The sequence below is a fragment of the Equus quagga genome, chromosome 4 (assembly GCF_021613505.1).
Source record: "Equus quagga isolate Etosha38 chromosome 4, UCLA_HA_Equagga_1.0, whole genome shotgun sequence".
Classification (NCBI taxonomy): domain Eukaryota; kingdom Metazoa; phylum Chordata; class Mammalia; order Perissodactyla; family Equidae; genus Equus; species Equus quagga.
Window position 1 is genome coordinate 18,227,586 of NC_060270.1, and position 26,656 is coordinate 18,254,241.

A 26,656-nucleotide genomic window follows, 5' to 3' on the forward strand; every position below is an offset into this window, starting at 1 on the left:
CAGGAGATACTGGACCATTGACCCAGAGTCCATATGTCGGTAGTCTCCTTCCCCTCTGGGACACCATCAGTTACCATGGTAACTGGCAGCCAAGGCTTATTAGTGCTTGTTAGTGTTTAAAGGTGATTTATAAGCATATAAATAATTGGCAGCTCATTAACAGGTGGGGCTCCTGAACTCAGCTGCCTTTGGTAATTATCTACAGGATTCAAGTGTTGTGCTCCTGTCCTCTGCAGCTGCCTTCCTGTCTGGCTCAGAGAGTATCAACCTTGAAAACAAGACAAAGAGGAAACAATTCATCAGTGGGGTGGGTGGAGAAGACCGGTGACCAATGGTGGTCGCTCGCACAGGGTAGAGTGCACAGGGACAGATGGGAGGGAGTACAGGTGCCTGTTCTCAATTTTTCCTTCAGAAAATTCACGTACTGTATCCTGAAAACCCTTGTTTTTTGGCAAATTCATTAGCAGTGGAGCCAAACTTACATATAAGCTGTTGTTTATACTGGAATAGCCCCTGTCTAAAAATACCTCCCTGAGCCAGCAGTCACAGCACCTGAAAGTGCGTCAGACTAGATGTATTGCATTATTTTCAGCTGTGTGTGCAAGTGTGCATGAGAGAGAGAAAGAGAAAGAAAGAGAGCGAGAGCGAGAGAGCTGTGTGTTGTTTGGGGATGTTAGAGGAAGCTGAGAGAGAAATGGAGTGGTTCAATACCCCAGTAGTAGTAAACACACTAACCTTGCTGTTGATCGTACTCTTAGTAACTGGAGAGACTCAGGACAGCCTGACAAGACCTAAGAAAACAGAGCTGTGAATGTCAGGGACTGCAAGAGTTTGTGGATCAGAGCCACCGTTTTTCCAGATGGTAATTTTGACAGGCTAGACCTCACTTAGACAATTCCGGGATTTGTTTTTTTTTTTTTTTTAATTTTTAAAGACTTTTTTCAATATCTAATATTTTTCTATGGTTTTGGAGTTCTGACTAATTATTACTAAGAAAATATATTCATTGAAGAATATCATGATCATGCATTCATTTCTCTAATCTATAAGAAATATTAGAATGATGATGATTATTAGTGTAATTTGTTTTTATTATTTTGGCTTGAGAGGAGGGGAACAGTGAAATAGGAAGATAATTGGGAGATATCACAATGGTAATAAGATGTAAGAAGAGAGTAGCAGTCTGGCCTCGTGGCATAGCAGTTGAGTTCACAAGTTCCACTTTGGGCCTGGGGTTCATTGGTTTGGATCCCAGGCGTGGACCTATGCAACATTTATCAAGCCATGCTGTGCCAGGCATCCCACATATAAAGTAGAAGAAGATGGGCACAGATGTTAGCTCAGGGCCAGTCTTCCTCAAAAAAAAAAATGGTGGGGGGTAGAGATAACAAAAGAAACAAAAGAGACTTTGGACAGAGAGAGATAAGAAGACAGAAAAACTGAAAGTTAAAAAGACATTCTACTGGTCTCTGCAGCGTCTTTCTTTCGTTTCCAGAGAATTGCAGGAGCCTAGTCCCAGGCACAGTCAGCAAGTGCTGCTTGAGGGATGGCATAAAGAAAGGTAAGAGCGTCAGCTGTGCGTTTCCCTGTAGGGTATTTCATCAACTTCAGGAGGCATACAGATCAGCAATGATGGTGTGTATCTGAAGCCAGAGGGGCTGATTACCCTTCAATTATTTTAATTTATGTAACAGCATATTTTCTCCTCCACTCAACTAAGTACCTAATTCCTTCTGATGAAGCTCCTAACTCACCAGCAACTTAGAAGTGTTATTCAGGTTTATTAAACACTATTCTATTTACGGAAATACCTTTTGTTTTAGTAATTGGCAGTGGTTTTTAAGTCTACCCTCTATAAAGTGGAGGGTAATTATCTTGATCCTTTCTTTATCTTGCTGAGATTTTTTTAACACATTCTATGCTTTCTGAAGGAAAACTTTGTTTCAAATGAAAAATACTAACAAGCACTTGTATAATTTTTACTATGTTCAGGCAGCGTTCTAAGTGCTCTACATCTAATAATTCATCTAATCCTCCCTCAAATTTTATAAGTTAGGCCTTATTATTCTCTTCTCTTTACACGTGAGGAAATATAGATGTTAAAAAACTTGCACAAGAATATAGCAAAGAGCAAATTAGGAACAGACCCGGAATTTGAAAACTTAACACAGGAAAGACCGTCCTCCTGCTTCCCTCCATTCCATCAACAAACATATCAAGAGATGGTTTCACCTCTAAATATGAAGTAGGCAGTTATAATAGAGTATAACTCTCACCATAACAAGCAAAACAAATCAAGTGAGGTACAAAATCAGTTTTCTGAACCCCTCAGAAAAGTGACATTGAAAGAATCTTTAAATCAACTCAACTCCAGTGATGAACACTTCATAGGAAAGATGACATACAAAGCTGCTCTCTTCCCTGGCTGACTAGCAGGAAAAGAAAAATTTCCCCATAGACAGTCGCGGATAAGGAGATATCAGCAAAATCCTTAACAAAATTTTAAAGCCTCTGTGTGGGCTGCCAAGAAAGACTTGAATTCTGGCCCTCAGCTGCAGAATAAGTCTGCATTCACTCACCAACTCTATTGCCTGGATCTTTGCTGGGTGTTTAGGGAAGTTTTCTAAGGGCTTGAAGGCCAGAGGGGAGAGCTGAGAGGGATAAATTTCACCTCAGGATTTCAGGTTCTATGGGTTGGGGGCAGAGAGTTCTGAGAGAGATTGCTCTGAGGCATCCTGGGAGAGATCTTCCTAGGCATAGAAAGCCCAGAAGAACTGGAGGAGAGCAAAGAAAAATCCCCAGAAACACCAAGGCTGGAAGTCAGGCTATAAAAGCAGAGATCTTCATGTTTTAAAAAGCTAGCACTTGAGTAGAGAAATCTAGAGATCTATGGATCTCATTCTTACTCAGACCCCAAGCATACAGGAGGTAAATTCTAATTCCACTTTCAAAACATGTAAAGTTTATGGTCCAACTAAAGTTGCAACAAAGCCCAAACATATCTCAACTAGAGATCAGATTTATTTAGCTCTCCACTCTAGATCTAAAAATAAATACTATTTATATCCCTTTCTACTGTTTTCTTATACAATACATCTTCAGTGCCATTAAATTTACATGATACACAAAGAAGCAAAAAAATGTAAACCATGGTGAAGCTAGAAGTATGAAGAGACGCAGACCCAGAGATGGGCCAGATGCTGGAATTGTCTGTGAAAGTCTTTAAATAAAATACATATAATGAAAAGTCTAAAGAATCAAACAGAAAAAGTATGCAACATGAGTGAAGAGATGGGGAATTTTAACAGATACATGAACACTATATTAAACAAAAACTATTGAAAATTCCAGAAAAAATTCAATATCATAAGTGAAGACTTCATTAGATCAATTTAACAGAAGATTGGAATCATAAAAGGAAAGAATAAGCATCCTTGAAGACAGGTCAATAGGAGACATCCAAACTGAAGCAAAAAATAGTGGAAAAAATAGAGAAGTGTTTGAGATCTGTGGGACAATATCAAACCCACCAAGAGTACAGAAAGAGAAGATAAAGAGTAGAGTTGAAAAAATATTTAAAGAAATACAGTAGAGAATGATTAAAAATGATTAAAAGACATTAACACACATATCCAAAATACTAATTGGATCCTAAGCGGAGTATTACAAAGCAAAATACACTTATACTCTTCATAGTCAAATTTCTGAAAATCAAATTTAAAGAAAATAATTTAAAAGCTGTCAGTAAAAATAGCCACATTATCTGCAATGGAACATGTATGATGGTTGATTCCCACTAAAAATAATTGGACAATACATTAACGGAAAAAAACAATAATAAAAAATGCTAAGAAAAAGTCAACCTAACAGTGTAATATATAGATCTATAAATATCTATCTAGTTATCTATGTCTCCTTTAAAGAGGAAGGCAAATAAGGTCATTTCAGAGAACAAAAACTTAGGGTATTTGTCTCCAGCAGCCCTAACTACAAGATATACTAAAAGAAGTTCTTCAGGCTGAAGAGAAATGATATCAAATAGAACCACAGATCTGGAGGAACGAATGAAAGCCATGAAAAAGAGCAAATACTGGGAAAATACAAAAGACCTTTCAATCTATATCTATATCTGTCTATATCTTTAAAAGACTACAGAGCACTTAAAGGAAAAAATAATGATATAGCAAATGTTTTCATTGAGGGTGTTTTAGCATATGTAGGACAAAAATACAAGAAATAAAATACATAAAGGGCAGGAAGAAGGCAAAAAAAAAAAAAAACCCTACACTGTTTGTGAAGTAGCATAATATTACTTGAAAATAGTCTGTATGAATCTAAGATTCATATTGTAATCTCTAAATCTATACTGTCCAATAGGATAGTTAGTAGCTACGTGTTGGCATTAGGTAGAAACTGACCAAAATTCAATAAAATTAAAAATTCAATTCCTCAATTGCACTAACTGCATTTCAAGTGCTACACACTACATATGTCTAGTGGCTACCATATTGGATTGAATAGATATAGAATATTTCGATCATTAAGGAAAGTTATTTTAGACAGTTCTACTGTAGATAAACCACTAAAATACAACATAAAAGCATATATCTAAATATTAACAATAAGAGAAAAATGGAGTGCAAAAAATACATGATTTATCTCAAAGAAGGCAAGAAACAAAAATAGAGAAATAAGTAACTGAGATAAATAAAAGCCAAATATGAAGAAAAGAGATTGAAACAGAACTATATCAATAATTACATTAAATGTTAACAAACTACACATTCCCTGTAAAAGTCAGAGACATTAAGATCATATAAAAAGAGAAATAATTCTAGAAATTTTGTGTAAAGACAGAGAAGTTGAACGTAAATTTGTAAAAAATATGCCACTTAAACACTAAGATTAAGACTCTTAATTTTAAGATTAAAATTTGTTGTGCTAAATATAGCATTTAAACACTAAGATTAGGAAATTGGTGTGGTTATCTTAATATCAGACTAATTTGACTTTAAGGGAAAGAACATTACTAGAGAAATAGAGAAACATTTCATAATTATAAAGGGGCTGATTCATCAGGAAGTCATAACAATTCTACATGTGTATGGCCCCAATAACAGGATTTCAAAATACATGAGGCAAAATTTGACACACTAAATGGAGAAGTGGACAAATCCACATTTCTAGTCAGAGATTTTACGTAACCATCACCCAACAACCATGTGTATATAATTCTACCCCAAACTGTACACAATCTTTGCATGTGCACACAAATCATTCACCAAAATGGACTATATATACGAGGACATAAAAAAGGTTTAAAAATATTAGAGAATTAAAAAATATGAAGTATATTCTCTGGACACAATGGTATCAAATTAGAAATTAGTTTTTAAAAAGCTATATAGAAAATTGTAAAATATTTGGGATTTAACAACAAATTTCTAAATAACCCATGGGTAAAAGAAGAAATCACAAGGGAAATTAGAAAATATTACAAAATGAATTATAATAAAAATACAGCATATCAAAATCTGTGTGATTCAGCTAAAGCTGCACTAGAGGGACAATTATAGTTTAAATGCTTATATTAGAAAACAGGAATGATTTAAAATAAATGATCAAAACTTTTACTATAGAAGCTAGACAAAACAGAGCAATTAAGCCCAAAGCAAATAGAAGAAAAGAAATAATGAAGACAAGCAGAAATAAATGACATATAAAACAGATAATCAAAATGTCAAATGTGGAATCATCAAAGAGATTAATAAAGTTAACATGGGGCCGGCCCAGTGGCCGAGTGATTAAGTTTGTGCACTCTGCTTCGGCGGCCCAGGGTTTCACCAGTTCAGATCCTGGATGCGAACATGGCACCACTCATTAGGCCGTGCTGAGGCGGCGTCCCACATGCCACAAACAGAAGGACCCACAACTAAAATATACAACTATGTGCTGGGGGGATTTGGGGAGAAAAAGCAAGAAAAAAAAAGAAGATTGGCAATAGTTGGTTAGCTCAGGTGCCAATCTTTAAAAAAAAGTTAACAAATTTATAGCAAGATTTATCAGGAAAAAAGAAAAAAATGCAAATTACCAATGTCAGGAACCAAAAGAGGATACCACTAGAGATTCTACAGATAATAAAAGGATAAATGTGCCACTTTTTGCAAATATATCCTACAAGTTGGATGAAATGAACAAATTCCTTGAACAATACAATTATTTAAACAAACATAATCAGAAACAGTCAATTTAACTAGTCCTATGACTACAAAATAAATTGAGTTCGAAATAAAAAATTTTCCTACAAAGGTACGCCTGGCTCAGATAGCTTGACTAAAATTTTACCAAGTGTTTAAGTGAAGAATAATGCCAATTTTACTTAAATTCTTTCAAAAAGTGAAGGAGGAAGAGATACTATTCAGCCAATATAATTTGATACCAAAAGTTGGCAAAGATCATATAAGAAAAAAATTGTAGATCAATATCTATTATGTTCACAGAATGCAAAATTCTTAAAAACATAGAAACACAATGAATACACACACACACACAAAGTGATGCACCATGAACAGATGGATTTTATCTCAGGTATGCAAATGTGGCTCAACATTTAAAAAAGATCAATTAATGTAATTCACTATACCAACAGAATAAAGCAGTAAAACCATATAATCATCTAAACAGATGTAGAAAACTATATTTGACAAACTGTATACACATTCTGAATAAAAACTGAGCAAATTCAGAATAGAAGAAAACTGCCTTGACCTGGTAAAAGATATCTACAAAAATCCTACAGCTAATATCATCCTTAATTGTGAAATTTTGTATGCTTTCCTCTTACTCTCCCAAAGGTAAGATGGCCCTCTCTCATCATTTCTATTTAATATTTTCCTGTAGTTCCCCTACTGTGCGATAAGGCAGGAAAAATAAATAAGAACTTAAAAATCTGAAAGAATGAATTAAAACTGTGTTATTTGCAGGCAAAATGATAGTATTTGTAGAAAACCTCATGGAATCTACAAAGAAAGACTAGAACTACAAGTAAATGTCGTGCGACTGCAGGATTCAAAGTTAATTCACAAAAATCAGTAGTGTTTCTATAAACAAGCAATGAAAAGTTAGTAAATAAAATAAAAATAAATGTTACATCATCAAAATATATTAAATATATAGGGGGAAAATCTATTGAAAAATATGCCCAATCTCCACAATGAAACTATGAATCATTGTTGAGAAACTTAGATTCACATAAATGGAGAGCTATACCTATATTCACTGAGAGAATTTAATATTTTAAAGGTTTTTTCACCCCAAATTGATCTATAGATTTAATACAATATCTTTCAAATTTCCAATGGGTCATTTTGAAGACAATGGCAAGCTAATTCTAAAATTTGGCGAGAAATAGGAAAAACCTAGAATAGCCAAAACAATCTGTTAAAGAACGTTAGAAGACAACACAAGCTACTTCAAGATTTACTATAAAGCTACAATAAGCAACACAGGGCAATAACTGACTTAAAGATATAATATACAGATCAAGGGAAAAGAAGAGTCCAGAAACAGACCCACACATATAAAGTCAATTAATCTTTAAGATAAGGCACCTAGTTCATTCAATGGAGGAAAGGAAAGCTTTTGTAACAAATGGTGCTGAAACAACTCAACCATTATACCCTACAAACAAAATATTTGAGATGAATCTTAGACTCAAATTCATAAATCACAAAAGAAAAATCAGAATACTATCTCTGTAATCTTGGGAGTAGGCATAGATGTTTTCAACAGAGCACAAAATCAGTAACTCTAAAAGAAAAATGTGATAAATTGAACTTCATCAAAATTAGAATTTACATCTCATTAAAAGAAACGTCATTAAGAAAATTAATAGGCAAAAAACAGATTGAAGAAAAGTTTTCATAATACATATATATGACAAAGAACTCATATAGAGTACTCCTGTAAAGCAATAACAAGGCAAACAACCCAATTACAAAATGGGTAATGACTTGAAGAGATACTTCACAAAGAAATATAAATGGCCAATAAGTGCATGAAGATGTGTAAAAAATGTCTAAAAAAGATTGTAAAAGAATGTTCATAGCAACTTTCATATTCATAATCAGATCAATATCCCTCAACAGGAGAATGAATAAACAAAATATGTTATAGTCATGCAATAAAATGCTACTACGTGATATAAAAGGGGAAACTAGTGATAGAGGCAACCACATGAATGCATTTCAAAAACATTATGAGGAGTAAAAGAAATGAGCCACTAAAATAGACTGACTCAAGTATTTTAGTTATATAACTTCCAAGAACAGACAAAACTAATCTATGGTGACAGAAATCAGATAGTGATCACCTCTTTGGGTGGGCAAAATGAAGGGGAGACTGACCATAAAGTGGCATGAGAGAATTTTCTGGGGTAGTGTAAATGATATCATGAAGAAAAAGGATAGGTAAGCCTAAGACAGAAAAAGTTTTCAAAATACATTGATCTAACAAAGGACTCATATACAGAATATCCGTATTCTGTACATGGTTATACATGTATATAAAATCTCTAAAATTCATCAAACTGAGGGCTTAAGATTTGTGCATTAACATTATATGTAAATCATACCTCAATATATATATATATATTGACCACCTACAAAGTGTCAGATTCTGTGTAACTCACTGGAGATATAATGATGAAGAAGAATCTGCTCTCATAAAATTAGAATATCCAATAAATGGCTTTTTTTAGGCCATTCAAGGACTTAGACCTCAACTACATCCTTCCCTTTATAGTCAACATAATCAACCATTCTTCTTCTCAGTACATAATATAGTGAAAATGTGCTACACAAAGAATCAGGAAATCTGAGTTTTATTCACATTTTTGTCCTTGACTACCTTTGTGTCCTTGAGTAACAAGTTTAATCTTAATATCCTTATCTGCAAAACAAAGATATCAGTCCAATATCCTTCTAAGCCCTAGATCTTTATTGGTTTTTATCCTTATTACATATACTAACAATGATATCATCTATTTACTATGAAGCTGTAAACTTAGGGAGGAAACTATTCATCATGGAAGGAGACAACCCCGAGTCCTTGGCTATAACATGATAACTGCCATCTCTTGCCATTCTGTGGTACTCCCACTGAGCCATGTCTTGTGAGCTAAGCCAAGAATTTGACAGAGATATTGGAGAAACTGAGATGTGACTAGTCTTGCTTTTATTTGAACTCTAATGGCCTTTTTTATGGCTTTTTCAATTATGTTAATTTTGAAAAGAGTGACCAACCCAGGACACAAATCTTCAAATCAAAAGATCCCAGTACTAAACAGACCTTTTAGTTTGCCAGCTGTAGAAAGTTGTTCAGTTTTCTTTTGTTTTTTAAGTGAATGAGTTAATACTCAGAGATGAGAAGGAATCTAAAATCTGTATACCCATAAAACATTCTCTCTTGTAAACATTTAGAGAACATGCAAGAGTAAATTGCTCTTTTATGAGGTCTGCAGAGAAACATAATACATAACTTGCTTTTGTTGTGATTTTTGAATTTTGCCTTTCTCCTAAATTGTTTAAACACTTCTTGGTTAGAGAAAATAAACACAAGCTCAGTATCACCAAACCTTTACATAAAGGCCCCATTCCACACCCCATGCTGCTCACTTGTAATCTCTTCTTTTCACTCTTCCTTCGTAGCTACCCAATGTCTTTCCTTTCTCTCTGTGCACAGTCTTCAACCTACTTCAACCCTTTTCTCTATCAACCTACACCCAAAACTCCTTAAACTTTTGCATCATTCTTAACACCTCTTTCCAATAGCATTAATTTATTCACTGACTCATTCAACTAAAACTTATTGAAGCAGAAATAATATATGGACGATGTTGTCTAGGTGCCAGGGATACATGGGTGAAGAACGTCCCTGCCATCCTGGAGTTTATAGTCGAAGAAACATTAAAAAAAAACGTATTACAAGCGTGGTTGTTCCTCTTTATTAAGTCCTTTTGCACCCTTTTAATTTGGTTTGTGGGTGTGTGCTTAGATTGGTTGTCCAGTGGCCTTTGGATTCAAGGTATCAAACTTCACCAAGCTTCTCTCTAAGCTGTCAACTACCGCTACAGTCTTCTGATTGATGTGTTTCTTGCTTAAGAAATAGTTTTCAGCATTCTAAAAATGTATCTCCCCAGGATCTCCCTGTCTAAGTAACAAACAACAACAACAACAACAAAAACCACAACTGATATGCAAAGGACAGGTGTGGTTACTATTCAGTTACTTTTGTGGTCCTCTGCTTCCAACCTTTTGCCTTTCATTTTCCCATTCAGGTATTCACTTATTGATTGAGCAATTCATTTATTTATAAATATGTATGTAGTGCTTACTATTAGCCAGGGAGTATGCTGGATGAATAACACCAAATCCCTGTCTTGGAGAGCTCAGAATCAAAAATATTATCGCAAAACTGTTTTGGCACAACAAACAAAACTACCTTTGCCAATCAGTGGGTTTTTCTCACTCTGTGTAAATAGGTGTTTTTAAAATAGATTTTAAAAGGTAAAAAAAGACTTCTAGTGGTGAAGTATTCTACTAGATAGTACTTGGTGTATGTGTGTGTATATTTACCTTACGTTCTCTTAGTATCATATTCCTACAGAGATCTTTTCCAACTACCTTTGACATAAACTGAATTCTAAAACAGCCTTTAAAATTCACAAAAGATGATAGTTAGAAAAACATTTTTAGACAAGATATTTCACGAGATTTTTAAAGCACAGATTTAAAATGTCATCATTGCATCATCCAAAACAACAAATACAAATGATGCCAACACACACACACACACACACAATCACTCAATTTAAAGAAGGTGGCAATATCTTTGGTTTATTTAATTCATATAAGAAATTATGATTTTATTGTTACCAATCATAAAAGGTATTCCTATTCCTCAATGAGTATTTATTATGTTTGAAGCTCCTTTAAGCTAACAATTTATTTGATCAAAGCTAATTACCGGTGTTATCTACACTTTACAGATGAGAAATCTAAGGAAAACATAGGTTAAAGAACATGATTTTTCAAATACTGACTACAAAATATACACAAGGTAAAAAAAATTGATAGAAAAGACACAAAACTTGCCCAAAAGAACCTTTAATAACTGACAGTTTTTTTTAAATAATAAATTATAGTAAAAAATTAGGGAAAGCTGTTTAAAGGACATGACATTTTTTCCTGACAAATATGCCTTTGAGAAGTTTTTATCTCCTTGTGTTCATCTTCCTTTTGGCATTTTACCAATTTTGAATTTCTCCTTGTTTTCTTCCTTCTCTTCTGCAATTGAAAAGTTTTAAATGAGCGCTGAAGAGCCCATGTGTATTCTATAAGAAGGGTTCAAATACAGCCTTTTAAACTTGAAAGTGCCCCCTTGCCTGCTGGGAGAAATACTGCATGCTGCACTCATTGGAAACAAAAAAAGGACCATTTATTTACTTTTCTGTAATTATAAACGGTCTTCCAATCTTTTTATTAAATGACTATATTAAAAGTTTTAAATTTATAACAATCTCAGCTGTTTTTCCATAAAGCTCCACACTATCTCATTTTGTATTCCTCTGAGAATTCTGTCCTGTGTCACCCTGGGAAGATTCCTTCTTCTCTTTGTCATTTTTCCATAGCATCCTTATCTACTTGTGCTATGTGCTCCTTTCTCTTAATCCTTTTCTTATATCGGTTATTTTTCAATATTATTAGCCTGGTTTCTTTTGACACAAAAGCTTAAAAGCTACTGCCTATTTCTGTCTATGTTGCCAACTTTTCATGTCCCTGTCATAGTGACACCTTAAATCCCTGACAGCAAATGTCAAAATCTCCCCAACTGCACTGTAGACCAACTTCACCTAAATTTATTAAAGTATTGGCAATTTTGATTAAAACAATTGGGACTCGATAAATGGTATTGATGGAGTGTAAATCCAAGATACTGGCTATCTCAAAACATAGGCTTGACTTTGCACATCATGTTTAAAATAAGTTACTTATTACTTCTTAGTGTTTTGACCAACAATTTTAGTGATTGTCTACCGGTGAATGGGGGTAAGAGCCTTGAGACAGTTCTCCCCAAAGTTTAAGCATTTTCCATAGTTCAACAGCAAATAATAGAGCTGGGATGTAAAATAGAAAAGGTTAGAATTTAAAAAGTAGTTAAAAGGCTACTTAGTCCTCATTCTCTACCAATTACCTACCAACTTGACTTTTACTTTCTAATCTTGATATACTTACCTTGGAGACAAAGCTCTTATTCTCTCCTCTATTTTTTATTCCTTTGGCATTTTAAAATAGTCTGTCTCTTTTTAATTACTAGTAAATATTGAATGAATTTCCTTTTGGAATAGGGATCACAACAGATTTGTACAACTTAGCTATAAAATCTCAATCTTTTAAAATGTTTTCTGAATCTTGGTTCAAAAGTTGGTTTTTCTCTCTTATCCTTTAAAAATGGCTGGAAATAAAAAAGGACAAAACAATTCTTAAACATGGTCACAGTGACATCTGCCAAAAGCTAAAAATATCTCATTGGTTTAACAGGCCAAATCTGTAGCCACTATGAAGTCCTAATGTTATTGTGAAAGCCCTATGATGGGTTACATGGGTAAAATAATGTGTTTGTAGAATTACATGGTAACTCAGAGAGACACTGATAAGCTATACTTTGCACTTTTGTTCCAGATGCAGGAAGGAAACATTTAATCCATCTGATTTGATCCAAAAAACTGTCTCAATGACATTTGGAAGGACTTAATGACATTTTCCTTGGTTCCAGCTCTACTATTCAGCCATATTTCATCCTATATGATTAGGCTGTGCCTTTGCAGACGTAGTCATAGTGCCCAGTGTATCAAGTTCATGATTAAAATGCAAAAAAAAAAAAAAAAAGAGAGAGAGAGAGAGAATTTTGTAAAGTACCCCTTTCCAAATAATTGTATTTAGAAATTCTCTCTCTGCTCCCTGCTGGGCCCTGATCTGTGAAGCAGTTGCTTGGATGGGAGCTATAAGACTTGACTCACTCCAGGATCTGTTCTAACTGCTTTCATCTCCCAAATTCCTACCGTGATTCAGAAGTTACCAGATGTTGCATAAAGTAGCAAAGGTATAAGAATATAGGACTTAATGGTTGCATTTCGAAGTAAATCAGAGGGGGCCACACATAGAGAACTGGGTAAATAATGGGGCAGTATCATGGATGGAAATATGTCCCACAAAATTCCTATGTTGAAGTCCTAACCCCTAGGACCTCAGACGTGACCTTATTTATGAATAGAGTCATTCTAGATGTAATTAGTTAAGATATATTCATTAGGGTGGAGCCCTAATCCAATGACAGGTGTCCTTATAAAAACGGGGAATTTAGAACAGACAGGCACACAGGGAGAACGCCATGTGAAGATGAAGGCAGAGATCAGAGTGATGCTTCTACAAGGCAAGGAATGCCAAAGATTTCCAGCGAACCACCAGAAGATAGGGGAGAGGTATGGAACAGATTCTGCCTCACAGCCCTAAAAGGAACCTACTCTGCTGACACCTTGATCTCAGACTCTCCTAAACTGTAAGACAATATATTTGCGTTTTTTAAGCCACTCAGTTTGTGGTAATTTGTTATAGCAGCCTTAGCAAACTAACACAGGCAGCCAACTCAGGAAGATGGCTTGTACACAACTGGTGCAGTACAGGTGTCAGAGGAGAAGGGCAGCACAGAATCAAAGCCAAAGAGCCGGTGCCATGGCAGAGACCCAGACATGCTGACTGACCCTTCTTCCCTGTGGCAGAAGGGAAGACTAGATCCCACTGACCCAGAAATCAAGGTGTTCACAAGGTAGCAGGAAAGTCTCCGGCACTGGGAAGTTTAAGTTTCATGGAGAATTAGCAAGAGAAGAAAACAAAAGCAGCTGGTTCCTGTGAGAAGACAGAGGCCAATGTGGCAGCAAAGCAGGGCGCCAACTCCAGGGTCTTGAACCCATCACTGAGATTTATCATGCAGGTGGTGGGGACTACCAGGGAAAGTCAGTAAGGAGGCAAGTACTGATCAAAGTATTTAAGTGTTAAGTAAAAACTTAAGTATTTAAGAAGATGTCTCTGGCAAATGTGTGCAAAACACAGAAAAGACCGAAGAGATTAGATGCAGCTGTGCAACCTTGAGCTCATTACTTAACTCCAGCTTCCTCATCTGCAGAATGGAACCAAGCATATAATCCTCCCATTAGATTTTTGTAGGACTTAAATGAGATAATCCATGCACCGTGCCTGTTATAGTAAGCCCTCGGATGAATGTCAGAAGCTGAGTCAGATGTGCACATCACATAACTCATGTATTCCTTCCAATTAAATGTGGACATTAACATTTCTCCATGTCCCTTCCTGACTGTCAGCTCCTTGAAAGCAGTATCATTAACTCAGCCTTGATTTTATCCCAGGCAACACTTACCCACTTATTATGTACAAGGAAGAAACAGGCATCCGAGGCCTGGGTGAACTATAAATGACACAGAAGAGAGGTGCTTGCTGACTTCCCTTTGCCATTCTCCAGCCCCAACCTCTGTCATCCTCTCAACCTAAATCTGAGCTCCAGGCTGAATCCATCACAAGAGAGTCAAAACATGCTTATAAATTTGGACCTGATTTGCTCTAATGAGGTCCTGCTTTTCCTCAATTTCTAGGGAACATAAAGGACTGAATGACATGATTCAGAGGGCAGATAACGCCTCTTTAATATCTCTTCATACGCTGACCTATTTCGGCACTGCACTTCTTAGGGATGAGAAGCTATGCAAAATCTAGAAGAAAAATACCTGAGAGGCTGCCTCCTCCTGGGAATGGTTCAGCTTTTCAAGATTCTAGGTCACCCCTCTCCCTGATATTTGGAGCTCATTCCCACTGGGTGAGCAATCTGTTCACACAGTTTTTTTTTTTAAACAATTATTATTTATCCACAGTCTAATAGAAACCACACTTAAAAATAAAGCCTCATATGGAGTTTTTCTTTTTAAATTTCATCAAGTGAAAGAGTAAGTACATTAATTTAAGGTAATTTGATTAATTTTGAGTTAAACAATTGAGCCACCTCCTGAGAAAGGAATCGTTTAAAAACAACTGTTCACAAATGGCCAAATAGAGAAACAGAATGTTGTTGATGACAGTCGTTAGGGATGGGTAAGCTTGTTTAGGAACTGAGAGGTGTCCTGTGGTGACAGGGAGACTGACCAGGAAGCATTCTTGGCCCCTGGTGGCCTGGCAGCTTCCTGTTACAAAGACTGTTCCTCCTTGAAATAACTGGATTGGGACTTCATCACGAACTGCCTTCAAGTGTCAGAGAACCTCTTCTTAGTAAGCGTATCAGGAAACAGATCCAGGAAAATACAAACTGAGACTCATTAGGATCAGATGCACATTCCTTCTGCAGAGATGACAGAGAATGTGTCTTGATGTGAGACCAGTGATCAACCATAGGAATGGTTTCCGGAGACAAGAAACTTCTTCCCTAAATTCATTTGTCTTGCGGGCATTTCAAGTCATAATCCCAAGCAAGTCTTTATGGCTCTCAATCTTGCCACACTTTTGCAGCAAATGTATGAGTTTTCTAGAATGAGGGTCTATGTTCTCCAGGTGGTTGCTTCAATGAAAACCATGATTCAGGAGATGTGTGCGCAATTTTAAAAGTGTGGAAGAATGAAGCAGCTTCAAAATATGGCTTCAAGACTACCCAGAGAGTCCCCGGCCTCTGCTTAGTTTTCTTTTCCAATTTCTTTCTAATTGGAGTATATGGGCGTTTGGTGTAGCTTTGCCCGCAGGTGTCTTTGTATCCAGGTGTGTATGTGTTGGGTTTGTATAAATGGTGTGTATGTGTGTGTTGCACCTGTGTTTATGAATAGTATCATTGGTTCTTTCCACACAGAATTTCTTATGATGGTACTGCTTTTTTCTAAACTGTGATGTGACAAGAGACCATTCCTGATAGCTGCCTGCATCTGCCATTTAAAAAAATTTTAATAACTACCCTCACCCTCTGTTACCCCATCACAGAGGCATGTCAAATGAGATTAATTTAGAAACTGATATTAGTTATGACTCCACTTACCGCACTTTAAAAACACTTCAAACTGTTACCATTCTGGCCATTTTAAAGGACCCAGAGTTCTTCTAAAACGAAGGAGAATTGATTTCAGCACAGTTCACAAAACCTGTATCAATCCCACATGCAAACGCACACAAATGTGAAAGCTGGTCTCCAACTCGACAGGATGCTGTGATCATCCCAGTATCCCCACTGCTGTACAGAGCGTTGCCCAAATAATCCGGGTCCCATGGCTGTTCACCTGAACACAAAGCTTTACTGATAAGCTTGGCAGAATTTTCCATCAGAATAGAAAGGCTAACTTCCTAAAAGATCAAATGGTTCAGGGAAGATGGGAAATGGCAGCTAGATCAAACTGGAAAACTTGTTGCTTCACAAGATCCTATGTTTCTTATATCTACAAAGAGATCTGAAAGAAACTGCCTCAGGTGGATGAACGCTGGAGCACACCCCCTGCGGTAGGGTTGTCAAGAGGTGAAAGGCGACGAGTAGAGCACATTTATATATAAGTGATATCAAGGGGCCTTAAATATGAAATATCCTGCAGAAAAGAGTGGAGAAGAAAATTTTAAAGGAGAAAATAGCAAGAGCACCTTAATTCCTGCTTCCTCAGGATGTGTGTGCAGTCCGAAGTCATCTACTCCTGTGGCTGGAGGACGACCCTGTAGCCTTGGCCAACTACCCAAGCACCGTGAAGAACTTTGCTCTCCAACAAGCCTCAGAGGACAGTGAGCCTGGAGTTCTCTCAGCTGGGCTTCATTAGGAAGATGTTCAAGTCGCTGGACCTGAGCCTGATTGTGGAGTCCCTCCTCCTGTTCTACCGTGACAAGTCCCTCGACTAGCTCCTGGACCATATTCTGTAGGTGAAGGTGTGCAATCCCAAGAAGGATGTGAAGCACTGGGACCAGCAGACGGCCAACCTGCCCAGCTGCTTCATGCTGACCCTCTTCCAGCACGTGGGTGCTCCTCGCTCGCTGGTGGGCAAGATCCAGAAACTGAAGAACAGGAACTCTGAGAAGCAGGTGCTGCAGAAGGAGCACGTAAACCCGCCTGCAAGGTGAGCACGAGCACTTGGCCCTGGAGAAGGCCTACCTGCGTGAGGATTCCTTCTGGGCCTTCACGCACCCTGCTGGGGACCTCATGGGCTTCCGCTTCTTCCAGGAGCTGTGTCTCGAGCGGTTTTTCTTCCGCAGCAGGAACACTGAGCACCCAGACACTACGCTCTTTAACACATCTATGGAGGTGCTACCCCTTGATAACCCCCAGTCGGAAGAGGAGGCCCTCCAGAGCGGCCGCTCAGCCACTGTCCGGTACCCTGGGAGCCAGCACGTTGGCTCCTTCTCCAGGGTGTGGCAGGGGGAGGTTGCCCCTGCCTTCAGCCCCCTGGAAACTCCGCACCTCTCCATCCAGACAGACTCGCCAGGGTGGGTACTTATCCATATCTTCCTAAAGTGGCTGACTAAGAGGCGGGCTTCTGAGGATGCACGAAGCCTGGGATGTTTTTCTTCTTGGATACATGTGACTTTGTTTCAGGTAAGTCTACACATGCTTCCATAAGAACGTGACTTGTAATAAAGGGTTAATGGAGAAAAATACTGTTTCATAGTGGTAAAACTAAGTATGGAAGATTTACCTAGCGCATCTAGGGTCTTTCTTAAGTCACTGGGTCCCAGGATGATGCCTTTGGTGGTCTATGGCCTACTTGAAGGAGAACAAAAGCTGAATTTAAAATCAGAGGCCACATCTTGTTAAATCTAAGATTTTCTCAATTCAGGATAAAAATCGTCATCCTGACTTTTTCCGCATTTCTTCATCTATTCCTGGTGACTTCTCAAATCATTTTAAGAAGATAAGGAGAGGAAGAGAAGGAAGTTAAGGTTAAATATAATTTTTAAAGAAGTTTGAAGTTGGAGAAGGTAGAAGCTGTGTTTGTTTTAATACAATATTTGCATTTTAAAATTTTATTTGCCGTATTATACATGTCTCAAATGTCATAGGTAATTGTAAGATTACAGTAGTTCAGGGACAAAGTTTATCTTTAGCTACAATTTATTTAGTCAGAAAGTTGTGTGTGTGTGTTTGTGTGTATGTCTCTTCTCTTGCCCAAGGAGATTGGAGAGGGAGTTGGGAAGATAAGAAAACTTTTAATTGGTGCACTCAACCAAGCAGTTCAGCAACAGAACATTAATTTTTATTTTAATAATATGATTTTAATTGAATACTTTGCTAGCGCTGCACTAAATTGGGTCTGTTATTTAAAATTACAATAAGAAAGATCACACCCCCCCTTCTACAACTGATGCCACCCACACTCCCAAATAACATGTTATTCATTTGGGAACAGGCAGAATTTTAATTACTATTCCTGAGGGATTCTTCAGCAAAAGGGGATAAGTATCAGTAGACTACCAAGTTGTTGTGTTAGAGTAAACAAAAATACAATTGAAATACAGCTTCTCCTTCATACACTGTGGCAGTGATCTCTCAGCGTCCATTGAATTCTATGATGTTTTCTCCTCCAGTAATAGCATTGTGGCTAGGCACCTCCCTTCAGAAATACATGTATCTATATGACTAGACCTTGCTAATAGATATGAGCAAGTGTCATATGGATCACTCTCAGACGAAGCCTATTATAAAATGTGGGGTGTCTCCTCCATGATTGCTTTTTGTTACTCTCTGACTGGATCTTTATGATTGCATGGCTCTATGGGATGGTGGAATAACAAGATGGAAGGAACCTGGTTCCTTAATGACCACTTGGAGTAGACTTTTTCTGCTCACCTGAATTCCTATCCAGGCATGTGTATTGTGTTAAACTATTGAAATTTAGGTGTATTCTTCAGTCAAACATGCCCTGCCTATTACACATCCCCGTTTAGATGGGTTACATTTCTTAATAAGTGTAGAAAGCAGAAATATCCATTGGTATGTTGTCTGTTTCTTCTGACATTTTCAAGAAGGATCAGCTTTGTACAGGGAGTACATAGTAGCAGCCAAACATTCTGGTAATGATTGGAAGCCCAAGACTTTGAAAATATGAATCTTTTCATGCTCATAACCACTTTTTAAAAACGTTAAGTGACTTGACTGAAAAAATAAGTTAAAGAAAGAAGAATGTAATGTAGTTTGGTAAATAGCAAATTAATCAATGAATGAATGAATAAATGAAGGTGTAAGTAGGATGGATAGATGGATGGACAGAGGAAAGGAGACAGGGAATCCAGGATCTGGGTGAGGGGTGTAAGAGGCCCAGCTCTTTTCTCAACTTAGAGTATAAATGATGCAATAATGGTGGTGCATCTTCCTTTGGGACAGCAAGAAAAGTATGGAATTTAGCATCAGACAGATGGAAAGTGGCATTTGTTGAACAAGCACAATATGTCATGCACTGTGCTACATATTTCCATACACAATCTTGTACTTCCTTATGTATGATTTCATAAAAACCCTGCAAGGGAAAAGCTATGCTATCAATTTTTTGCAGTGAGAGACTACTGAGGCCCAGTTTCACCGTCCCTGGATTATATTGCAGGTGTGTGACTGAGCCAGAATTAGAGTCAAGTATTTCTAATTTTAGGGCCTTTGTTGTCCAAAGTTTACTACTTATGGGAACTTGGCAGGTAATTCTCTGACCTTTATTTATCTATAAAATGAAAATAATATCTATTAATGTTAATGTACTGTATACATATTTACAGGTATTGTTAAAATTCAAAGTAATTATTGTTGTCAATACATTGAATAAACTTTACTGTAATTTAGAAACATCAGGTCTCCTCTTTTCAAATGAGAGTATTTTGGATTAGGCAGAACTACAGACCTGTGCTGCATAATGATGTTTCGGTTAACAACAGACCACGTATATAATGGTGATCCCATAAGATTAGTATCATACAGCCTACGTGTGTAGTAGGCTATACCATCTAGATTTCTGTAAGTACTGTAGGGGAAGAAGAAATTTTCCTCTACCCTCCTAGGTTCTCCTAGCTGAGATAGATTAACAGGAGAAAAACAAACAAAAGTTTAATATGTATACATGACAGAAATCTAGGAAAACCAAAAAACTCAGCAAAATGGCCAAAGTCCTTGCCTTAAAAACCATTCTCAGCTAAAGACAAAAGAAGATGTTGGGGGTAGGGAGAGTCAGGGACTTCAAAGGGAAGGAAGGCAATTCACAGGTAGGTGAAAAGGAGCAAATGTTTGGAAAACAAGTGTTTGGGCATACAGAAACAGAAGAACACAGAGGGGAGCTCAACAAACAGGCTTTTCTAGGTTCCTCCCTGTTTACTACCTAGTTCATGTGATAGCTTGCTTCCTGAGACAAATTTCTAATCTGAATTCTTTCAAGCAGTTAAGGGGGAGGCAACAAGGAAAACTTTGAGTCTTTTGTTTCTTAAAAATAATCAATCTAAAATAATCTTTATGTTAAAGACACAGATTTTAGGGTGACAAATTTTGTTCCCCTTCAGTAAACTCTACGATGTTCATAGAATGACAAAAATCACATAGTGACACATTTCTCAGAATATATCCCTGTTGTTATGGAAAGCATGACTGTGCATGTATGGATTTCCAGAGAAATAGGGGGAGTAGAAAACAGGAAGGAAAGTAAGTCTGTATTCCAGGCACCCTGGCCTTGCTGAGTGTCCAGGACTCAGTTGCTATACTTCCTCCAAATCCTGTTCTCTTATAGAGAGAACTCTGTGTTCTAGACTCTCTATATCCTTCAACATCATCTCTTTATCAAAATGGTTCTCTGCTTTTTGTGGCCATGTTCAAAAGTGAGGTAAAATCAGCTAGTGTAACAAATTACACCACATTCTTGGGTGATGTTGTATTACTATTCAATGCCTTTCTAGAGGAAGTGTCTTAAGCCTAAGAGTTATTATAAAGGAGATATTTCAGATAGTAAGGAGGGCCATGGGGAGCGTGTTTTTGCACTATGATGCTGGCTGTGATTAATAATAAGTATTTCCGTTAGTGCTGTTGAGTTGATTCAGATTCCTAGCGATCCTGTGTACAGCAGAGAGGAGCCCTGCCTGGTCTCTTTGTGCCAGCCTCTCACCTCCCGGTATATATATATATATATATATATATATAAGACAATGCTCCACAGCTGTACATGGGGTTTTCATGACCAGGTTCTTTGAAAGTGGGTTGCCAGGTCCTTATTCCTAGTCTCTCTTAGTCTGGAAGCTCTGCTGAAACCTGTCCACCATGGGTGACCTTGCTGGCATTTGAAATACCAGTGGCATAGCTTTCAACATCATAGCAACACAACAACACATAGCACCACAGTATAACAACCAATGGTTGGGTGGTGTGGTTCCCTGACCAGGAAATGAACTAGGGTCATGGTGGTAACAGCACCGAATCTTAACCACTTGACCACCAGGACAGCTAATAATAAGTATAGTTATTCTGTATTAAACATCTAACATGTACCAGGCCCTGTACTGAGAGTTTTGAAAGCATTATCTCATTTAACATAAATAATAAATGTGTGAGGTGGTGCTATTGAGGAAGGAACTGGAGAGGTTGAATAGCTTTCCCAAGGTCACAGTGAGTTTCCAGCTCCACCTCTTTTACTCCCCAAACTGTGCTCTTACCACCATACTTTATTGTATATCCTGTGAGTTAACTATCTGAGAGTTCTCTTCTAGAGTAGGGATTAAAAATAGGCATTTCCAATACTTTGAGCACAGAGAAACATTAGCTATGTGTAGCAAAGAGGGTGGGAGAGTTGGCTACAGAATCTTAAATCAATGAATGAACCATAAATAGTAATAAATGTGGGTGTTAAAGTATCTGCGTACTAATAACGTCCATGAAATTCAGTAAGTGTCCAAAGGAACTACAATAAAAAACGTTTGTGTTGATTCTTTAATGTAACTAGGCAAACGAAGTCTTCAAAATGCAGGTGCCAAAATGTAGGAGCAATACTGTGTCCTGAAAGAACGCCTCCTTGTGGTTACTTACTGTTAAACGAAAAGAGAGACACGTGGCCCTGCCTTCAAAGGAACATATGCCCGCTGGAGCTAGGACACCGAGGTCAAAGAACTGCATTTTCAAGCATCTGTACATGCAGACTATTTGCGGCAGGGAGCACATGAGTCAACTTTTGAAAATAAAAACAAACCAAACACCCTGTATATTTTTATTTGATTTGCATAAAAGGTGCTGTGGCTTATGGCCTCTCAGAATATGTATGGAATGGAAATACAATATTTAGAATAAAATAGAAAATAAAAGCAGTCCTCAAAAGGATAGGTCAAAGGACTATCAACCTCTGGGTTAGAAATGACAAATCAAAAATAAAACTTAGCATATTTTTCAGGCTGCTTTAGTAGGCAATAAGTGAAGGTTTTGACTGTAGTAGAAAGGGAACAATATTTAAAAACTAGTAGGAATAACATTTCCTTTTTATTGTTGGTTCAATTTCATATTGTGACATTTTTCTCTCTCTCTGCAAAAGTGCCTAATATTTACTTTAATATATAGGCATATTAAAGTTTGGTCAGTAATTCCATGACTCTCCATTTTATGACCTTTGTCTTCTTTCCATGGAAAATTTTGATTCTCCTTATTTCCTCTGAGACCCAGAGTCTAAGCGTAAAATAATTTTGATACTGTACATATATGGTTATGGGATGCTGGACAGTCACACCACTAGCGATAACTAAGGGCAGATTCAGCAAAGACAACTGGAGAAGTATTAAGAGCTGGTAACCTGAGCCAAGAAAGACCTAATGATTAGTTGGACAAAGAATGTCAATTGTTTCTTTGCAAATGAACAAGGACATAGAGGCTATTCAGAGAAGACACTAAAATGGCATGATCAGAAAGATAATAAACCAATAATTGTAAATATGCAGTGATTCCTTCCATTAGATTATAAGCACTCTGAGGGTAGGAACCACATATTGGTTAGTTATGGCTACCCCATAGAGTCCCACCAGCGCCACCATCAGGTTAGATAAATCAAATGGGAAAAAGAGCAATGAGTCAGGGTTTCCAAGTATAGAGAAAAATAGGAGAGCAGATAGTTTGGTGTTAAGGAAGTAAAGATCAATAAAGTCAAGACCAGGCAAAGAACATGAACTTCCGCCGAATCTGGAGTGAAAGAGATAATGCTGGAATCTCTGCCCATAGATAAAAATGTACTATAGGTTCCGAGAGAGCCTGAAGATCAAAATCCTTGTTGTTAAACCAAATGAACCTTGGGTAGCTGTTTGAGTGTCTCAGTCAACTGTGTATTCCTCCACAGTAAATTCTCTTATATGTGAGATGAGGGAAATCAACAACTTCCTAAGCCAAGCCAAGCTAAGTCTATTTTTAGCTAATCATTCAGATTTGAAAACTTTGTTCTTTAAATCCACTCATTGCCCTTATATTTTGATTTTGTTTTTGTTTAAATTTATCTTTCTAGTCAAGTAAAGCCTAATCATATTTTAGTTAAATGCTAGGAAAACTATTTTTCCACACCCTGTTTAGGATATGCAGGGGCATCAATGGGCCCCTGACAGTCAGCTATGGTAGTATCTGTGGGAAGGAAGGGACCTTTAATCCAGGCAGAAGAATCAACGAAGAGCGCTGTCTGCACATTACTAAAACTTTCTGAAGACAGCTAAAAGTCACCCAAAAGAGGGGTGAATAGCTAATGAGATAGAGAGTGCCAAGGCAGAAGGAAGACGTTGCTGAGAGCAAGGCCCCAGGACAAAGAAGCAGTCTTCATTTTTCTCCAATTAAAACCTGGGCACAATAGAGTCACACTTTCTCTTTACATTATGTGTTAAAATGTGATTCAGGGTCCAGTCCGGTGGCACAGCGGTTAAGTTTGCACGTTCTGCTTTGGTGGCCCAGGGTTCGCTGGTTTGGATCCTGGGTGCTGACATGGCACTGCTTGCAAGCCATGCTGTGGCAGGCATCCCACATATAAAGTAGAGGAAGATGGGCACAGATGTTAGCTCAGGGCCAGTCTTCCTCAGCAAAAAGGGGAGGTTTCGCAGCAGATGTTAGTTCAGGGCTAATCTTCCTCCAAAAAAAAAAAATGTGATGTAAGTGAACTGATTGTGTTTAAGAAGATGAGGCAAAGAGGGATAAGGTACCAAGGAGGAGAGATTCATTGGGACTGTAAAGTTGGTGTTTAGTAGAGGAACTTCAGCTTGAACTGTGCCGTTTTTATTAGAACTAATGTATGGCAAACTTTCAAGGCTGACTCAGAAGGTACTTCATCAAATCTAACACTTCTTTGACAAACACAGATCTATACACTTTCAATCATCACTTATTTAGGTTGATAGTCAAACCACCACCATCATAATGTGCAATAGATAATAAATATTAACTAAACACAGTTGGTTACAGAAAACGAATACTTTATTTTCCTCAACACTGAAATGGACTACATGTTTATGTTGTTCCCAAGTTCATGTGCTAAAATCTTAACCCCCAATGTGATGTTGTGGGAAGTGGGGCCTTTGGAAGTTAATTAGATCGTAAGGGTGGCGCCCGCATGAATGGGATTAGTGCCCTTGTAAAAGGGGGCCCAGAAAGCTCTTTCACCCTCTTTCCACAATGTTGGGATACTAGAAGTTGGCAAACTCAGAAGAGGGTTCTCACCAGAACCCAGCCATGCTGGCACCCTGATCGAGGGCTTCCAGCCTCCGGAACGGTGAGAAATAAATTTCTGTTGTTTATAAGCTACTCAGTCTGTAGTACTTTGTTATAGCAACCTAAGCTAACACACTAACTTAGTAAAAAAAATGTGGTAGTAAGCAAATTCATTAGAGACCAAAATTATATGTGTGTGTGTGTGTATATACATATGCATGTATATATTACATGTATATAATATGCGTATATATGGTGATATTAAATTCAACAAACATTATATCAAAAAGCATTTTAAAAATTAGAAAAATGAATATTTCATTGTGGCAAAACATTTTTTAACCAAGTAAAAAATTTCCTACCATCCTCAGATAAATTCTTTCTTATCTCATGGACTCTCTTGCCACATGTTCTCTACCTCTCCTCACACTTGCCAGCACATTTAAATGAATAGCAAATGGATTAAATGAGGATTCTTAGAGTCACTTACTTGAACTAACTCTTTATTCGAGTGTCTTTCTCTTCTCTTACAGTCTCTCCACGGTGCTGGCCTCATCTTATTAGCTCTGTATTTCACTAGTCTGTTAACATACCAGCCAGTCCTGTGAATGGCATCTCTTTCCCCTTTACTCTCCTAAAAAGTGCTGCCAAATTAATTTATGAAATTAAATCTCTCGCTTAAAAATCTTCCATTGGCTTTCATTGCCTCTGGAAGACCAAACACCTAAGTCTGCCATTCAAAGTGCTCCCTGATCTGGCCCTACCTTACATTTTCCTCAGTTTTATTTCTTCCCTCACCTGTACAGTTTCCCAACATGCAAACTGACTCATGAATACACTTTCACCTTTGCCACTTTTCCTGAATAAACTTGGTTCCATTAACACACGTTCAGGTTCATGTCCTTGCTGATGCCATCGCCTTTGCCTGGAATGCCAGTTTCTATTCCCCACATCTATATCTGTTCAATTTGCACACTTTCTTTAAAACACAGTTTAAGCGCCATCTCCTTCAGGACTGCTAGAGGTGATTTCTTTCTTTCAGGTTTTTTGACATTTATCAGTTATGATATTTGAATAATGTTTATCACATGTTGTCTTGTACTACAATTCTTGGTGCATTTGTTTTATTTCTTCAACTTGGTTAACATGCTACTTGAGAATAGGGACTTTCATTTCTCTTATTTGACCCTGGTAAATTACATATGAGAGATACTTAATAGATATTTCTTGAATGAACGAATGGATCTTTGTAATCTGCAGTTGTGCCTAAGGCATGGTGTCTGGCACCTGGTAGTTATTACTAATTTAATTGAAAGTTGGAAGTAAATTGAGTAGGAGACTCCGGAAAACGAAAATGTGTTCATTCCTCTATCGCAAGGGTCAGAACTACTATGGGAGCAGATGCTGTAAAATGAATGTTTCCATGGGGTGACTGAAACTCTTGTGTACAAACATACCACCTATTTCTCTTGTTGCTCTAGTGGCCTAACTTTGGATGTCCATGAAATGTACACTATATGACTCACGTGCCAGTGCAATGAAATATGTTAGACTGGTGGCCACATGGAACTTTCTACTCTTTAGTAGATGTTTACTATGATTTCAAATATATTTCATATTCTCATCTTCTACATTATATTTTTCTTGCTCCATAATTGATTTTACCTAAAATGGTATGCACTTTTATAAGAAGGTGAATTTAAGATCGCTCAATTTCTCTAAGTTTATATTGTTAAAGATTAGAAAAATCAATGATCATTTACTTTCCCTTACTTACAATTCAACAGGCAAGGTGATCACAGTGGTGGGAAAGGGAATGAGTGAGTGTCCAACAATACTTACCGAAGACTTGAATAACTTTTAATTTCTGTTGTTCAGCTACTGAGAAAGCCTTAAGGTC

The 26,656-nt window shown here is 37.3% G+C and overlaps 1 pseudogene; it reads left to right on the plus strand.

Moving 5' to 3' along the window:
* LOC124238164 (alpha-1,3-mannosyl-glycoprotein 4-beta-N-acetylglucosaminyltransferase B-like) overlaps positions 1-26,656 on the plus strand; it is a 49,097-nt pseudogene that overhangs the window by 9,087 nt on the left and 13,354 nt on the right.